Source organism: Rattus norvegicus, chromosome 2, assembly GCF_021556685.1.
Source record: "Rattus norvegicus strain SHRSP/BbbUtx chromosome 2, alternate assembly SHRSP_T2T, whole genome shotgun sequence".
Classification (NCBI taxonomy): Eukaryota; Metazoa; Chordata; class Mammalia; order Rodentia; family Muridae; genus Rattus; species Rattus norvegicus.
In genome coordinates this window covers 165,229,280-165,247,473 of record NC_141535.1, presented here as the reverse complement: position 1 = coordinate 165,247,473, position 18,194 = coordinate 165,229,280, and positions in this window count along the sequence as shown.

The window sequence follows — 18,194 nt, the reverse complement described above, 5'->3', positions numbered from 1 at the left end:
TGTAGTGATGCTATATAGACAAATAGATGGCTTCTTAAGTCTTATTGGTGATCCTCTAAGAATTCCTAAAAATCATACCAGTGATTATTAAGCTTTTTTATAGTGGGACTGCTGTTAGGTCTTTTTGTGACAGTCAAAACTGAAGTGAGAACTCTGCCAGTCTCCCAAGTATCACCAATTAATTGCTCTTAGATGGTAACCAGACTTTCTCCTACTCACAGCACATTCCAAGAGGTTGTAAAACAATTAACCAAAGGTCATAAAAAGGAAACTAACGTTTTATTATAGGTGCTAGGACAAAAGATAAAATATTGACTGGGATTATCCATACATAACTTCACTAATAACTAAGCTATGGTTTTAAACCTTCAATGAACCTGTTGAGCTGATGGATGTTTAGCCAGATAATTACTCATAATGGATATGCAGGTAAACATTCTCTGTTGGAAACGGCTATTTCAATTTATGGTTTGATTTTCTGTGTGAACTTGTGATGAACTTTTTAACATGTGATTATGTATTCTGAAATACAAGTATGGAGGACAAAGAGAAGAAAGACATGAACTTTTCCCCCTTTCCCCGCTTAGGATCTTTCCACCCCCTTCCCCCATTTTTCTTAGATAGCTTTAATATAAAACTTTTTACAATTTAGTAATAAAATCTATAATCACTTTTCAAAGTGTCCCCTTTTCTTCCTGCCACTTCCTACTAGCAGGATGAGAGTTAAAGCTGTGCAGTTCCTGCCGAGATAGAACAAAGGCCACATTACTTAATCCTCTGCTGTTAGTCTACAGGTATTAATCGCCTAAACCAGCAGCCTTTTACCCTCAGAAACAGCAAAGCAGTTTTGACGATTTTTGTAGTTATCATCAGCATTTCAGTATAGTTAGAGAGCTAGGATGTCTGGAGACCCTCAGACGTTAAAGCCATCACCAGATTCCTACTCTCTGTCTCCACCACTATCAGGTTTGGGCGGAGAGGTTCATGGCATATCTGTTTATCGTTGCAAAATCCTTCTCTCATATATCCCATTTCTACTACAGTTTTCCTCTCTCCACTTCCATTCAGAAAAGACCAAGCTTACCAGGAATATCAACTGAACACAGAATTTAACAAATTATAACACTAGGCATAAAGCCTTATATAAAGGCTGGACAAAGCAACTCAATAAGAGAAAAAGTGTCCCAAGAGTGGGCAAAAGAGTCAGAGACATACACATTCCCACTGTTAGGAGTACAACAGTAACACCCAGATACACAAATGTAACATATATGTAGTAGGTCAGCCAAACAGGCTGTCTAATTTCTGTGAACCACTATGAGAATGCTTAGTTGATTTTGTGGGCTGTGTTCTCTTCAGGACCTCTATCCTTCTAGCTCCTATAATAATTCTTCCCCTCTTTTGAGAAGTTCCTCAGGTGTGGGCCTCAAGTTGAACCAATCATTGGTTAGTCACTCCCACAAATTGTTCACCATCATATTTTGAATATTGATTATACTTTGATGTGGCTCATATCTTTGCCAAATTGTATGCATCGGTTTTAGGGTTTCTATTGTTTTAAAGAGACACCATGACTGAGGAAACTCTTAAAAAGGACTACATTTAATGGGGTCTGGCTTACAGGTTCAGAGGTTCAGTCCATTATCATCAAGGTGGGAGTATGGCAGCGTCCGTCTAGGCAGCCATGGTTCTGGAGATTGTGAGAGTTCTACATTTGTTCAGAAGGCAAACAGGAGATGAGTGGCTTCTAGGCAGCTAGGAAAAAAGATCTCTAAGCCCACCCACACAGTGACACACTACCTCCAACAAGGCCACACCTACTCCAACAAGGGAATGCCTGTTAATAGTGCCACTCCCTGGGCCAAGCATATCAAACCACATTTCACTCCTTGACCAACACATGAGCCTTTGGGGCCATACCTAGCCATAACATAATGCAAAATACATTGTATTCAACTTCCAAAGACTCATAATTTACAATAGTCTCAACAATGCTAAAATTCAAAGTTTAAAGTCTCTTCTGAGATTCCTCCAATCACTTAACTGTAATTTGTAATTTCCTATAAAATCAAAATAAAAAAGCTGATCACATACTATCAACATTACAGAATATACATTACCATTCCAAAATAATGAAATAATGAAACAAAGCAAGACCAAAACCCAGCTAGGAAATTTTCAACTCTCTATCGCCATGTCTGATATCCATCTCCTTTCAGCTTTGATGACTGTAAAACACTTTGTTCTCTTGGGCATGTTCCATCCCCATTAGCAGCATTCCTCAGCAGGTATCTGACAGCTTTGGCATCTTGAAAATCTTAAAATCTTCAAGGCAACTTCAACATTACAGCTTCTTATTCCAATGTCTTCTGTACTCCTCCAAAGGACTTGGGTCACTTCTCCAGCTCTCCCTTCTGAAGCTCTTCAGGGTCTGGTTGAATCTACTCCATTGTTGCTATTGTTTTTTGGTAGTCATCCCATTGTACTGGCATCTTCAATATTCAGGAGATTTTTATTGCAATTAGGCTTCACCAACAGCCTCTTGTGGTGCCAAGGAGGCTTTACCAACAGCCTTTTATGGTGCCAAGGCTCAATTTCTTTGCATGACCCTTTCAGTCCCAGGCTGACAACTGCAACTGAGGCTGCATCTTCACCAATGGCCTTCCTTGGCTTCGCACAGTGCCCAGCCTCAGCTGCTCTCCACGACACCTTCATGCCTTCAAAGCCAGTGCCACCTTGGTGATTCTTACACATTACTAAGTACAGCTGTAGCACCAGGTACAGACTTGGCTATCTGTGGAACACAGCTGCTTTATGCTCCCAGGAAACACTTCCCAGATTTCACTTCAGTGATGCTAGTATATTCTTTTTTTTTTTTTTTACCGTTTATATCTTTATTTGTGTATCTATTTACTAGGGCTGGAGGGTTTTTTTTTTTTTATTAACTTGAGTATTTCTTATATACATTTCGAGGGTTATTCCCTTTCCCGGTTTCCGGGCAAACATCCCCCTAACCCCTTCCCCTCCCCTTCTTTATGGGTGTTCCCCTCCCCATCCTCCCCCCATTGCCGCCCTCCCCCCAACAATCTAGTTCACTGGGGGTTCAGTCTTAGCAGGACCCAGGGCTTCCCCTTCCACTGGTGCTCTTACTAGGATATTCACTACCTATGAGGTCAGAGTCCAGGGTCAGTCCATGTATAGTCTTTAGGTAGTGGCTTAGTCCCTGGAAGCTCTGGTTGCTTGGCATTGTTGTACATATGGGGTCTCGAGCCCCTTCAAGCTCTTCCAGTTCTTTCTCTGATTCCTTGAACGGGGGTCCTATTCTCAGTTCAGTGGTTTGCTGCTGGCATTCGCCTCTGTGTTTGCTGTATTCTGGCTGTGTCTCTCAGGAGCGATCTACATCCGGCTCCTGTCGGCCTGCACTTCTTTGCTTCATCCATCTTGTCTAATTGGATGGCTGTATATGTATGGGCCACATGTGGTGGAGTGAAGCATTCACATTTTGATCATCCGTCTTGAGTTTCATTTGTTCTAGGCATCTAGGGTAATTCAAGCATTTGGGCTAATAGCCACTTATCAATGAGTGCATACCATGTGTGTTTTTCTGTGATTGGGTTACCTCACTCAGGATGATATTTTCCAGTTCCAACCATTTGCCTACGAATTTCATAAAGTCATTGTTTTTGATAGTTGAGTAATATTCCATTGTGTAGATGTACCACATTTTCTGTATCCATTCCTCTGTTGAAGGGCATCTGGGTTCTTTCCAGCTTCTGGCTATTATAAATAAGGCTGCGATGAACATAGTGGAGCATGTGTCTTTTTTACATGTTGGGGCATCTTTTGGGTATATGCCCAAGAGAGGTATAGCTGGATCCTCAGGCAGTTCAATGTCCAATTTTCTGAGGAATCTCCAGACTGATTTCCAGAATGGTTGTACCAGTCTGCAATCCCACCAACAATGGAGGGGTGTTCCTCTTTCTCCACATCCTCGCCAGCATCTGCTGTCACCTGAGTTTTTGATCTTAGCCATTCTCACTGGTGTGAGGTGAAATCTGAGGGTTGTTTTGATTTGCATTTCCCTTATGACTAAAGATGTTGAACATTTCTTTAGGTGTTTCTCAGCCATTCGGCATTCCTCAGCTGTGAATTCTTTGTTTAGCTCTGAACCCCATTTTTTAAAAGGGATATTTGTCTCCCTGCGGTCTAACTTCTTGAGTTCTTTGTATATTTTGGATATAAGGCCTCTATCTGTTGTAGGATTGGTAAAGATCTTTTCCCAATCTGTTGGTTGCCGTTTTGTCCTAACCACAGTGTCCTTTGCCTTACAGAAGCTTTGCAGTTTTATGAGATCCCATTTGTCGGTTCTTGATCTTAGAGCATAAGCCGTTGGTGTTTTGTTCAGGAAATTTTTTCCAGTGCCCATGTGTTCCAGATGCTTCCCTAGTTTTTCTTCTATTAGTTTGAGTGTATCTGGTTTGATGTGGAGGTCCTTGATCCACTTGGACTTAAGCTTGTACATGGTGATAAGCATGGATCGATTTGCATTCTTCTACATGTTGACCTCTAGTTGAACCAGCACCATTTGCTGAAAATGCTATCTTTTTCCATTTGATAGTTTTGGCTCCTTTGTCAAAAATCAAGTGCCCATAGGTGTGTGGGTTCATTTCTGGGTCTTCAATTCTGTTCCATTGGTCTATCTGTCTGTCTCTGTATCAATTCCATGAAGTTTTTATCACTATTGCTCTGTAATACTGCTTGAGTTCAGGGATAGTGATTTCCCCTGAAGTCCTTTTATTGTTGAGGATAGTTTTAGCTATCCTGGGTTTTGTGTTATTCCAGATGAATTTGCTAGTATATTCTTAATCACTACTAATTTCTTAGTTCCAGCTAACTCGCATCAATTATTTCAGAAGTTTCTTTCTCCTCTTGACTCTAAAGCCAGACCCACATGGACAAAGTTGATGAGTTCTGCTGCTTTCTGGGACTGGAACATGCCTTCATTGTTCTACTACATGATTATCAGCTTTCTATTTTCTGACTCCTTCATTGCCTAAGCTTGGCTGTCCTGGAACTTGCTCTGTAAACTGACTTTGGACTCAGAGATCTGTATGCCTCTATCTCCTACATTCTGAGATTATAGGCACAAACTCCCACACCTGGGCTTTTCTCTACTAAGAACTTGCTCTGTACTAGGCTGGCTTTGAACTCAGAGATCTGCTTGTCTCTATCTCCTGGGATTAAAGGCTTGTGCTACATGCCTGGATCTAAGCTTTTCATAACCACTATTCCTCAAGATGGATCAAAAGCCTGTGTCTTCCATTTCTGAACTGGAGTTCACTCCAGGTTAAAAAGTCTAAATAGAAGCAAAAAACAGATAATAATAATTTCTAGATATGACTATTCTTTGTTTAGTGCAAATGCATTAACTGGATGGGATTTTGCCCCTAGGTGACCATTCCTTTAACACGATCATCTCACTGAACATAGGATTTAGCTCATTGACCTTTTTGGTGCCCTTTTATTACTTGGACCATATATTTTGTATTTTTTTTCTAAGCTTGCCATTTTGCTTCATCAAAATGTTCATCATGAGACTAAAGCACAGCGCAGAGTCTAAACTGCATTGTTTTGAGATTTTTGTCAGTCCAATTAATTTGACTCTTCACATTAGCCTCAGGCACTCTGCCAGACAAAGGCAAAAACAGGCCATATTATTTACCAAAATATCACCAGAAACATTCTCTTTGGCCACATGCTAAAATTCTTTTCTTCTAGAAACCTCTAGAGTCAGGTTTATACAGTTTAAAACACCACCCTCAGCAACAAAGTCTTCCATATTCCTTCTAGGATTGCCCATTAAGCCTCACTTCAAGAATTCTACTGCTTTCCAAAGCCAAAGTCCAAAAATCCACAGTTTTCCACACAAAATCATTGTCAGGTCTATCACAGCAATGCCCCAATTTCTTTCTTAGTTAAGGGTTTCCATTGCTGTAAAGAGACACCATGATCAAGGAACATCTTATAAAGGACAACATTTAATTGAGGCTGACCTACTGTTTCTAAGGTTCAGTCCATTATTATGGCGGGCATGGTGCTGGAGTATCTGAGATTTCTACCTCTTGTTCAGAAGGCAAACAGGAGAAGAGTGTCTACAGAAAACTAGGAGAAGGGTCTCAAAGCTCATTACTTCCTCCCCACCCCCCACCAGTGACACACTTTCTGCAATAAGACAAAACCTACTCCAACAAGGCCATGCTTCATAAAAGTTCTATACCATGGGGCAAGCATATTCAAACCACCATAGCATCGTATGATACTTTCTGAGCTCTGTTAAATACTCTCACCCCTTTATTTTTAACTATTTTCTCCAACAGTGTCATTAGCTTTCTGTTATTATAAAAAAGTTCCAATGTCATGAAGAAGGAATAATAAAGGGGAAAGGTATATTTTGAATTATGATTTTGGAGGTGAAGTCTATGATTGGTCTCAATGTGGTTGAATCTGTAACAAAGCAGCAAACCATGACAGCATGTGCAGAGTGGGTGTGAAGGCCAGATGATAAATCACGGGCCCACTCTCCCATGGAGAGGACAGACCACAGTAACATGCAGCTTCTCTAGCTATGGACATTTCAGCAGCATCACAGGTTAAGGACTTGGACTTCAATTATTGGTCTTTGGGAGAGAGTCCAGGTATAAAAATTCTTTTTGACACATATGCTCTAGAAACTTGAATTATAAATTTTAAATATGCATTCCTCTCTGTTTATGTACTTATATTATCTCATTGACCTAGTATATTTTTCTCAAGATATAATACCTTTGTCATTTGCAATGGCTTCATTAACATAGCCTTTTTCTTGTTTTTAGAAGCTCGATACCCCTTATGAACAACAATGCCAATCAACCAGAGCTTCCAGGGACTAAGCCACTACCTAAAGACTATACATGGATTGACCCTGGACTCTGACCTCATAGGTAGCAATGAATATTCTAGTAAGATCACCAGTGGAAGGGGAAGCCCTTGGTCCTGCTAAGACTGAACCCCCAGTGAACTAGAATGTTGGGGGGAGGGCAGCAATGGGGGGAGGGTTGGGAGGCGAACACCCATAAGGAAGGGGAGGGGGGGATGTTTGCCTGGAAACCGGGAAAGGGAATAACACTCGAAATGTAAATAAGAAAGACTCAAGTTAATAAAAAAAGAAAAGAAAAAAAAAGAAGCCTTCAAAAGTATTTTTCTTTAATTGGTTCAAATAGCAGCTGACATGAGACAGCCAAATACTTTAATAAACTAGAGTGTTAGATAAAAAGAACTCACAAAGAAAGATTAATAGTGAAAAAAACCCAACTTTACATTTTAAATGACAAAGAGAAATAGAGTAGGTAATTAGATATTTCAACATGTATGTTGCTACATAACCAGAAAAATAATATTTAGAGAATAAGAGTAATGATAAGAAGTAAAGATAAATAAGCATGAATAACTGAATAGAAATATTAGGCAATGAACTTAAACAAAATTTGTGAAAGTGCTCTGAACTAAAATGTCTAAAATATTACTAAAAGAAAAAGAAGTAGTAGGAAAGAATGCTGCATCCATGGATTAGAGAACCCGATGTCAATGCTTTTCAAATGTCATTTCTAAAAATTTTTAAAAGCGTTTGGTTTTAGAAGTGCTTGCTGACAGGAGCCTGATATAGCTGTCTCCTGAGAGAGTCTGCCAGAGCCTTAACAATATAGATGTGGATGCTCACAGCCAACCATCAGACTGAGCATGAAGAACCCAATAGAGGAGATAGGGGAAGGACTGAAGGAGCTAAAGGGGTTTGCAACCCTATAGGAAGATATTTTTACCCATTCAGTTTGGGATTTGGAGTCTGTAAGGTTTTATGAAATTTAGAAATATTCTGAGCCATTTTATGCTACCCCAACAGCTTCCTTTATGCTTCAGAGTCCAGTTAAACATGTATTTGATTCCTTGATTGTTCTGACCTGTCTCTGAATTTCTACTCATTTTTCTTAGTTATACTTGTTTCTGACTTTTATTGGCAGTAATTTGTACTCATCTTTCGCTTTACTAGTCCTTTTTCTCCAGGCCATACTTAAGTCCTTGACTCCAACCAAGGAACTCTTCAGCTTTAGAGTTCCTATTTGACTCTTTTTAATGATTGCCTTTCTTTTCTTAGACTCCTTCTTTATTCAATGACTACATCCCTCCTACAGTTTAAATCCTTGGGTGTATGAATGCAAATTGTTTAGGGTCTTGTCTATTTGTCAGATCTATGGGGTCGGTTTCTCCATAATCTCTTCGATTATGGTTTACATTCCAATATCTAGTCATATTCCACTATATTCACTTTGTATATGATTTACCATAGAAAGCATCAATTAGTTGTCTTACATCTGTCATTTAAATAGCTTTTAAAATTTTTAGAAATGAGACTTGAACAGTATTGATATACAGTTCTCTAACAATAAATGAATAAATAAACAAATTTACAGATGCGGAAATAAAAATAAAAAAGTCCAGAGACATTTCAAGTTCAATTATATCCTAGGAAAAGACATAATAACCATTGAATCATTTTTCATGTTCTTAATTTTAATTATTTTTTCTATATTTATTTATAACCTGTAAGATTTGACTTTTGTCATAGAGTAAAGATTCTGAATTTTAAGGTGTGTGGTTTTGCAGTCTCAAATACAGGATTGAGTTTTACTACAGTGTGTGTGTGTGTGTGTGTGTGTGTGTGTGTGTGTGTGTGTTTGTGAACTTTTTAAAAATGGAAAATAGATTCTTCCCTCACACAATATAGTTGAACTGCAGTTTCCTTCCTGCCACTTTTCCCAGCTGTTCATTCCTCCTTTCTCCCCTCGATCCATTCTCCCTGTTTCTTCTGCAAAAAGAGCAGGTCTCAAGAGATAATAGGTAGGTATGGAAAAAAGATACAATAAGACAAGATATTCAAGTTTTACCTACTGCAGAATCCTAATTTAGCCAATTCCTGGGCATCAACATCCTACAGTTTTCTCCTCACGTCTCCTCTCTACACTTCTCCTCTCCTTCCCTGGCCAACCCTCACCTGAGGGTGCCCTTTTTACTCCCCTTATCTCTCCTCTCATTTTTTAAAGGTCTTCTTTTCTACATGATCTTGACAAAGGACTTGCAGGGCTTGGTGTGAAAAACTAAATAGGAGCACTGTATGAGCTTGTGTATTCTTTGCCCTTGACTTTGCCCTTTAGTGCACTTTTGCCCCTAGTTTGAAGCCCCAGCACTGTGAGTAGCAATACATGTGTCCATAGCTCAATGGATCCACTATTCTGAGCTCACTTCCTAGTGCTGTGGTTCTAAAGAATGTTCATGGAAAAAATCCATAGACAGCAGAACCTACTACCAAGTTCCATTCCTTGAATATGAAGTCTCTACACTAGTTGTTTAGTTTTGACTGAAAATATCCATCATATGTATTTTGTTCACAGGGGCAACTTTTATCAGGGTTTTCTTTTCGTTGGGGCAGAATATAACTGAAAGTAAGTTCATTTTATCTATCACTGGTTCTCAAGAATTAATAATGTTTTTGTAACAAAGTTCATTGCTAAACTACAGTCATTATACAATTTGTCACTGCTGTGTTAATAGTTTTGCACTGTTGAAATTTAGTGCTAGAAGATGTTTTTGCATGGATTATGTACTAATAATAAGAATGTACTTTTTTTCCTTATTTCAAATTTTCTTTACTTTTTTTCTTTATTAACTTGAGTATTTCTTATTTACATTTCGAGTGTTATTCCCTTTCCCGGTTTCCGGGCAAACATGCCCCTAATCCCTCCCCCTCCCCTTCTATATGTGTGTTCCCTTCCACATCCTCCCCCCATTACTGCCCTCCCCCCAACAAACACATTCACTGGGGGTTCAGTCTTAGCAGGACCCAGGGCTTCCCCTTCCACTGGTGCTCTTACTAGGCTATTCATTGCTACCTATGAGGTTGAAGCCCAGGGTCAGTTCATGTATAGTCTTTGGGTAGTGGCTTAGTCCCTGGAAGCTCCGGTTGCTTGGCATTGTTGTTCATATGGGGTCTCGAGCCCCTTCAAGCTCTTCCAGTCCTTTCTCTGATGCCTTCAACGGGAGTCCTGTTCTCAGTTCAGTGGTTTGCTGCTGGCATTCGCCTCTGTATTTGCTGTATTCTGGCTGTGTCTCTCAGGAGCGATCTACATCCGGCTCCTGTCAGCCTGCACTTCTTTGCTTCATCCATCTTGTCTAATTGGGTGGCTGTATATGTCTGGGCCACATGTGGGGCAGGCTCTGAATGGGTGTTCCTTCTGTGTCTGTTTTAATCTTTGCCTCCCTATTCCCTGCCAAGGGTAGTCTTGTTCTCCTTTTATTATTTTTTTTTATTAACTTGAGTATTTCTTATATACATTTCGAGTGTTATTCCCTTTTCCGGTTTCCGGGCAAACATCCCCCTCCCCCCTCCCCTTCCTTATGGGTGTTCCCCTCCCAACCCTCCCCCCATTGCCGCCCTCCCCCCATAGACTAGTTCACTGGGGGTTCAGTCTTAGCAGGACCCAGGGCTTCTCCTTCCACTGGTGCTCTTACTAGGATATTCATTGCTACCTATGGGGTCAGAGTCCAGGGTCAGTCGATGTATAGTCTTTAGGTAGTGGCTTAGTCCCTGGAAGCTCTGGTTGCTTGGCATTGTTGTACTTTTGGGGTCTCGAGCCCCTTCAAGCTCTTCCAGTTCTTTCTCTGATTCCTTCAATAGGGGACCTATTCTCAGTTCAGTGGTTTGCTGCTGGCATTCGCCTCTGTATTTGCTGCATTCTGGCTGTGTCTCTCAGGAGCGATCTACATCCGGCTCCTGTCGGTCTGCACTTCTTTGCTTCATCCATCTTGTCTAATTGGGTGGCTGTATATGTATGGGCCACATGTGGGGCAGGCTCTAAATGGGTGTTCCTTCAGTCTCTGTTTTAATCTTTGCCTCTCCCTTCCCTGCCAAGGGTATTCTTTTTCCTCATTTAAAGAAGGAGTGAAGCATTCACATTTTGATCATCCGTCTTGAGTTTCGTTTGTTCTAGGGATCTAGGGTAATTCAAGCATTTGGGCTAATAGCCACTTATCAATGAGTGCATACCATGTATGTCTTTCTGTGATTGGGTTAGCTCACTCAGGATGATATTTTCCAGTTCCAACCATTTGCCTATGAATTTCATAAACTCATTGTTTTTGATAGCTGAGTAATATTCCATTGTGTAGATGTACCACATTTTCTGTATCCATTCCTCTGTTGAAGGGCATCTGGGTTCTTTCCATTTTCTGGCTATTATAAATAAGGCTGCGATGAACATAGTGGAGCACGTGTCTCTTTTATATGTTGAGGCATCTTTTGGGTATATGCCCAAGAGAGGTATAGCTGGATCCTCAGGCAGTTCAATCTCCAATTTTCTGAGGAACCTCCAGACTGATTTCCAGAATGGTTTTACCAGTCTGCAATCCCACCAACAATGGAGGAGTGTTCCTCTTTCTCCACATCCTCGCCAGCATCTGCTGTCACCTGAGTTTTTGATCTTAGCCAATCGCACTGGTGTGAGGTGAAATCTCAGGGTTGTTTTGATTTGCATTTCCCTTATGACTAAAGATGTTGAACATTTCTTTAGGTGTTTCTCAGCCATTTGGCATTCCTCAGCTGTGAATTCTTTGTTTAGCTCTGAACCCCATTTTTTAATAGGGTTATTTGTTTCCCTGCGGTCTAACTTCTTGAGTTCTTTGTATATTTTGGATATAAGGCCTCTATCTGTTGTAGGATTGGTAAAGATCTTTTCCCAATCTGTTGGTTGCCGTTTTGTCCTAACCACAGTGTCCTTTGCCTTACAGAAGCTTTGCAGTTTTATGAGATCCCATTTGTCGGTTCTTGATCTTAGAGCATAAGCCATTGGTGTTTTGTTCAGGAAATTTTTTCCAGTGCCCATGTGTTCCAGATGTTTCCCTAGTTTTTCTTCTATTAGTTTGAGTGTGTCTGGTTTGATGTGGAGGTCCTTGATCCACTTGGACTTAAGCTTTGTACAGGGTGATAAGCATGGATCGATCTGCATTCTTCTACATGTTGCCCTCCAGTTGAACCAGCACCATTTGCTGAAAATGCTATCTTTTTTCCATTGGATGGTTTTGGCTCCTTTGTCAAAAATCAAGTGCCCATAGGTGTGTGGGTTCATTTCTGCGTCTTCAATTCTATTCCATTGGTCTATCTGTCTGTCCCTGTACCAATACCATGCAGTTTTTATCACTATTGCTCTGTAATACTGCTTGAGTTCAGGGATAGTGATTCCCCCTGAAGTCCTTTTATTGTTGAGGATAGCTTTAGCTATCCTGGGTTTTTTGTTATTCCAGATGTTGTTCTCCTTTTAAAGAAGGAGTGAAGCCTTTGCATTTTGATCATCCATCTTGAGTTTCATGTGTTCTGTACATCTAGGCTAATTCAAGCATTTGGGCTAATAGTCACTTATCAATGAGTGCATACCATGTGTGTTTTTCTGTGATTGGGTTACCTCATACAGGATGATATTTTCCAGTTCCCTCCATTTGCCTATGAATTTCATAAAGTCATTGTTTTTGATAGCTGAGTAATATTCCATTAAAGAATATACTTTTTAAAGTTAAGTTTTAGCCCAAGATGAAAGATATCTATGCTTCAGTATAGAAATCCTATATATTCTTCTTAATAGAGAAACTAAAAACATATTACTGTAGGAAAGGTTGGAAATCGTATGGTATGGAAAGACTTCTATAGTTGGCCAGTATAAGTTAATAAATGAATACAGTCATTCATTCGGTCAATGTGAATGACTCCCAAGAACTCTGTAAAAGCTATGTCACATGTCATGTCTTCCCATTCACATGTCTATATCAATCACTGAACAATAATGGCTTCTTTTCTATGTTTAAAAGACTTTGCCTTTCCTTCATTAATTGTAACCTGAAGCCCTGTGGAAATGGGAATTCTGGAAATGCAGTGCCTGGATTTCCTCTCCCCATACCCCCTTGTCTGTTTCTGTGACAAAGAAATAACTAAATAGACTAGTAAGAAAACTAGTTTGAGAAAAAATAATGTAGCAGTGCGCTTTGCCTAGGTATTAGAAATATATTTAAAATCCTCTGGGGGAGAGATCTAGATTCTCAGAAGTGTGGACACACCTGAGAAATCAGAGGAGACTACCATCTGCCCCTATTCTTGAACCAAGAGAAAATCACCTAGTGCCATCTGTGTCCCCAGCGTACAGGGATCTAGGTGCAATTAGGGTCAGGACTCTTCTGATTCTTGCCTGCGCCAGGAACTGAAGGACAGTCAGCAGGAGCGCCTACATACCTGAGAGCAGAGCACTTTGAACCCAGAACTGGCTGAAAGAAAACAGGAAAACAGGCCTACAAAATAATAACACACAGGTCTACTTGAAGGTCAAGCCACTGACAGAAACAGGAAGACAAACTAACACCAGAGACGATGATGGTTAGAGGCAAGTGCAGGACTTAAGCAACAGAAACCAAGAATACTTGTCATTAGCAGAGCCCAGTTCTCCCAGCAAATCAAATACCGGATATGCAAACACACTGGAAAAGCAAGATTTAGACTTAAAATCACACTCTATGATAATGATGGAGGACTTTATGAAGGACAAAAATAATTCCTTAAAGAAATGGGGGACAAAGTAAACAAGTAGAAGCCTTTAAAGAGGAAACACAAAATCCATTAAACAATCACAGGAAAACACCACCAAACAGGTGAAGGAATTAAACAAAACCATCCAGAATTTAAAAATGGAAATAGAAACAATAAACAATAAAGAAAGCACAAAGGAAGACAACCCTGGAGATAGAAAACCTATGGAAGACATCAGGAGTCATAGATGCAAGCATCACCAACAGCATACAAGAGATAGAAGAGAGAATCTCAGGGGCAGAAGATCCCATAGAAAACATCAACACAATGGTCAAAGATAATGTAAAATGCAAAAAAGCTACTAGCCCAAAACATCCAGGAAATCCAGCATATAATAAGAAGATCAAACCTATGAATAATAGATATAGAAGAGAATGAAGACTCCCAACTTAAAGGTTCAGTAAATATCTTCCACAAAATTATAGAAGAAAACTTCCCTAAACTGAAGAAAGAGATGCCCATAAACATACAAGAAGCCTACAGAACTCCAAATAGATTGGACCAGAAGAAAATTCTTCCCATTACATAAGAGTAAAAACACCAAATTCACAAAACAAAGAAAGAATATTAAAAGCAGCAAGGGAAAAAGGGTAAGTGACATATAAATGTAGACTTATAAGAATTACACCAGCCATCTCACCAGAGACTATGAAAGCCAGAAGATCCTGGACAGATGTCATACAGACCCTAATAGAACACAAATGCCAGCCCAGGCTACTTTATCCAGCAAAACTCTCAATTAACCTAGATGGAGAAACCAAGATATTCCATCACAAAGCCAAATTTATATAATATCTTTCTACAAATCCTTCTCTAAAAAGGATAATAGATGGAAACTCTAACACAAGGAGGGAAACTACACAGTAGAAAAAGCAAGGAAGTAATCTCCTTACAACAGAACCAAAAGAAGAGAGACACACATAGTTCCACCTCTAACAACAAAAATAACAGGAAGCAACAATCACTATTCCTTAATATCTCTCAAAATCAATGCACTCAATCCCCCAATAAAAAGGCATAGACTAACAGACTGGATATGTAAAGGGGACCCAGCATTTTGCTACATACAGGAAACATACCTCAGAGACAAAGACAGACACTAGCTCAGAGTAAAAGCCTGAAAAACAATTTTCCAAGGAAATGTTTCAAAGAAAGAAGCTGGAGTAGCCATTCTAATAGCAAATAAAATCAACTTTCAACTAAAAGTCACCAAAAAAGATAAAGAAGGAAACTTCATATTCATCAAAGAAAAAATCCACCAGGATGAACTCTCAATCCTAAATGTGTATGCTCCAAAAGGAAGGGCACCTACATTCATAAAAGAAACCTTAATAAAGCTCAAATCACATATTCCACCTCAGAAAATAATAGGAGATTTTAGCACCATACTCTCATCAATGGACAGGTTATGGAATCAGAAATTAAACAGAGACATAGAGAAACTAACAGAAGTTATGAAACAAATGGATTTAACCGATATTTATAGAACATTTCATCCTAAAACAAAAAGATATACCTTCTCAGAACTCATGGTATGTTCTCCAGAATTGACCATATAATCAGTCACAAAACAGGCCTCAACAGATAGAAGAAGATAGAAATAATCCCATGCATCCTATCAGATGACCACAGACTAATGCTGTTCTTCAATAACACCAATAACAAAAGAACACCCACATATACATGGAAGTTGAACAATGCTCTACTCCATGATAACTTGGTCAAGGAAAAAAATTAAAATAGAAATTAACGACTTCTTAGAATTTATCAAAAATGCAGATACAACATACCCAAACTTATGGGACACAATGAAAGCAGTGCTAAGAGGAAAACTCATAGCTCTGAGTGCCTGAAAAAAGAAACAGGAGACAGCATACATCAGCAGCTTGACAGCATACCTAAAAGCTCTAGAACAAAAAGAAACAAATACACCCAAGAGGAGTAGAAGGCAAGAAATAATCAAACTCAGAGCTGATATCAATCAAGTAGAAATACAAAGAACTATACAAAGAGTCATCAAAACCAGGAGCTAGTTCTATGAGAAAATCAACAAGATATATAAACCCATGGCTAGACTAACCAGAGGGCACATAGAGTGTATCCAAATTAACAAAATGAGAAATGAAAGGGAGACATAACAACAGAGCCAGAGGAAATTAAAAAAATCATAAGATCCTACTACAAAAGTCTATATTCAACAAAATTGGAAAATGTGGAGGAAGTGGACAACTTTCTAGACAAATACCAGGTACCAAAGTTAAATCATGAACAGTAAACCATCTAAATAACTCCATAACTCCTAAAGAAATAGAAGCAGTTATTAAAAGTCTCCCAACCAAAAAAAGCCCAGGAGCACATGAGTTTAGTCCAGAATTCTATCAGACCTTCATAGAAGACCTTCTACCAAAACTGTCCAAACTATTCCACGAAATAGAAACAGATGGAGGACTACACAATTCTTTCTATGAAGCCCCAATTACGGTTATACCTAAACCACACAAAGAAACAACAAAGAAAGAGAACATCAGACAAATTCTCTTATGAATATTGACACAAAAATACTCAATAAAATTCTTGCAAATCAAATCCAAGAACACATAAAAACAATCATCCATCATGGTCAAGTAGTCATCATGCCAATGAAGCAGGGATGGTTCAATATATGGAAATCCATCAACATAATCCACAATATAAACAAACTCAAAGATAAGGACCACATGATCATTTCATTAGATGCTGAGAAAGCATTTGACAAAATTCAATACCCCTTCATGACATTGCATGTAGACAAATGCAAATTGATACATTCTTATTGCCCTGTTCAAAGCTTAAGTCCAACTCGATCAAGAACCTCCACATCAAACCCGATACACTCAAACTAATAGAGGAAAAAGTGGAGAAGTGTCTCAAACATGTGGGCAGTGGGGAAAATTTCCTGAACAAAACACCAATGGCTTATGTTCTAAGATCAAGAATCCACAAATGGGATCTTAAAAAACTGCGAAGCTTCTGTAAGGCAAAGGACACTGTCATTAGGACAAAACAGCAACCAACAGGTTAGAAAAAGATCTTTACCAATCCTACATCCAATAGAGGGCTAATATCTAAAGTATACAAAGAACTCAAGAAGATTCCAGAGAGCAAAATAACTCATTAAAAAAATGTCAAGAAAGCTATACAAAGAATTCTCAGCTGAGGAATATTGACTGGCTGAGAAGCACCTAAAGAAATGTTCTACTTCCTTAAACATCTGGGAAATGCAAATCAAAACAACCCTGAGATTCCACTTCACACCAGTAAGAATGGCTAAGATCCCAGACCCGGTGAGAGAGAGACCCAACCGCCTGGTCAGGTGGGCACTCCTGAGGCTGCAGAGCGGAAGAGACCACCAACACTGCTCACCCCTGCCCACATCCCTGGCCCAAGAGGAAACTGTATAAGGCCTCTGGGCTCCCGTGGGGGAGGGCCCAGGAGCGGCAGGACCCCTGCCAGAGACACCGCCGGACCCTGAAGGAAACAGACTGGATAAACAGTTCTCTGCACCCAAATCCCGTGGGAGGGAGAGCTAAACCTTCAGAGAGGCAGACAAGCCTGGGAAACCAGAAGAGACTGCTCCCTGCACACACATCTCGGACGCCAGAGGAAAAAGCCAAAGACCATCTGGAACCCTGGTGCACTGAAGCTCCCGGAAGGGGCGGCACAGGTCTTCCTGGTTGCTGCCGCTGCAGAGAGCCCCTGGGCAGCACCCCACGAGCGAACCTGAGCCTCGGGACCACAGGTAAGACCAAATTTTCTGCTGCAAGAAAGCTGCCTGGTGAACTCAAGACACAGGCCCACAGGAACAGCTGAAGACCTGTAGAGAGGAAAAACTACACGCCCGAAAGCAGAACACTCTGTCCCCATAACTGACTGAAAGAGAGGAAAACAGGTCTACAGCACTCCTGACACACAGGCTTATAGGACAGTCTAGCCACTGTCAGAAATAGCAGAACAAAGTAACACTAGAGATAATCTGATGGAGAGAGGCAAGCGCAGGAACCCAAGCAACAGAAACCAAGACTACTTGGCATCATCGGAGCCCAATTCTCCCACCAAAACAAACATGGAATATCCAAACACACCAGAAAAGCAAGATCTAGTTTCAAAATCATATTTGATCATGATGCTAGAGGACTTCAAGAAAGACATGAACACACTTAGGGAAACACAGGAAAACATTAATAAACAAGTAGAAGCCTACAGAGAGGAATCGCAAAAATCCCTGAAAGAATTCCAGGAGAACACAATCAAACAGTTGAAGGAATTAAAAATGGAAATAGAAGCAATCAAGAAAGAACACATGGAAACAACCCTGGATATAGAAAACCAAAAGAAGAGACAAGGAGCTGTAGATACAAGCTTCACCAACAGAATACAAGAGATGGAAGAGAGAATCTCAGGAGCAGAAGATTCCATAGAAATCATTGACTCAACTGTCAAA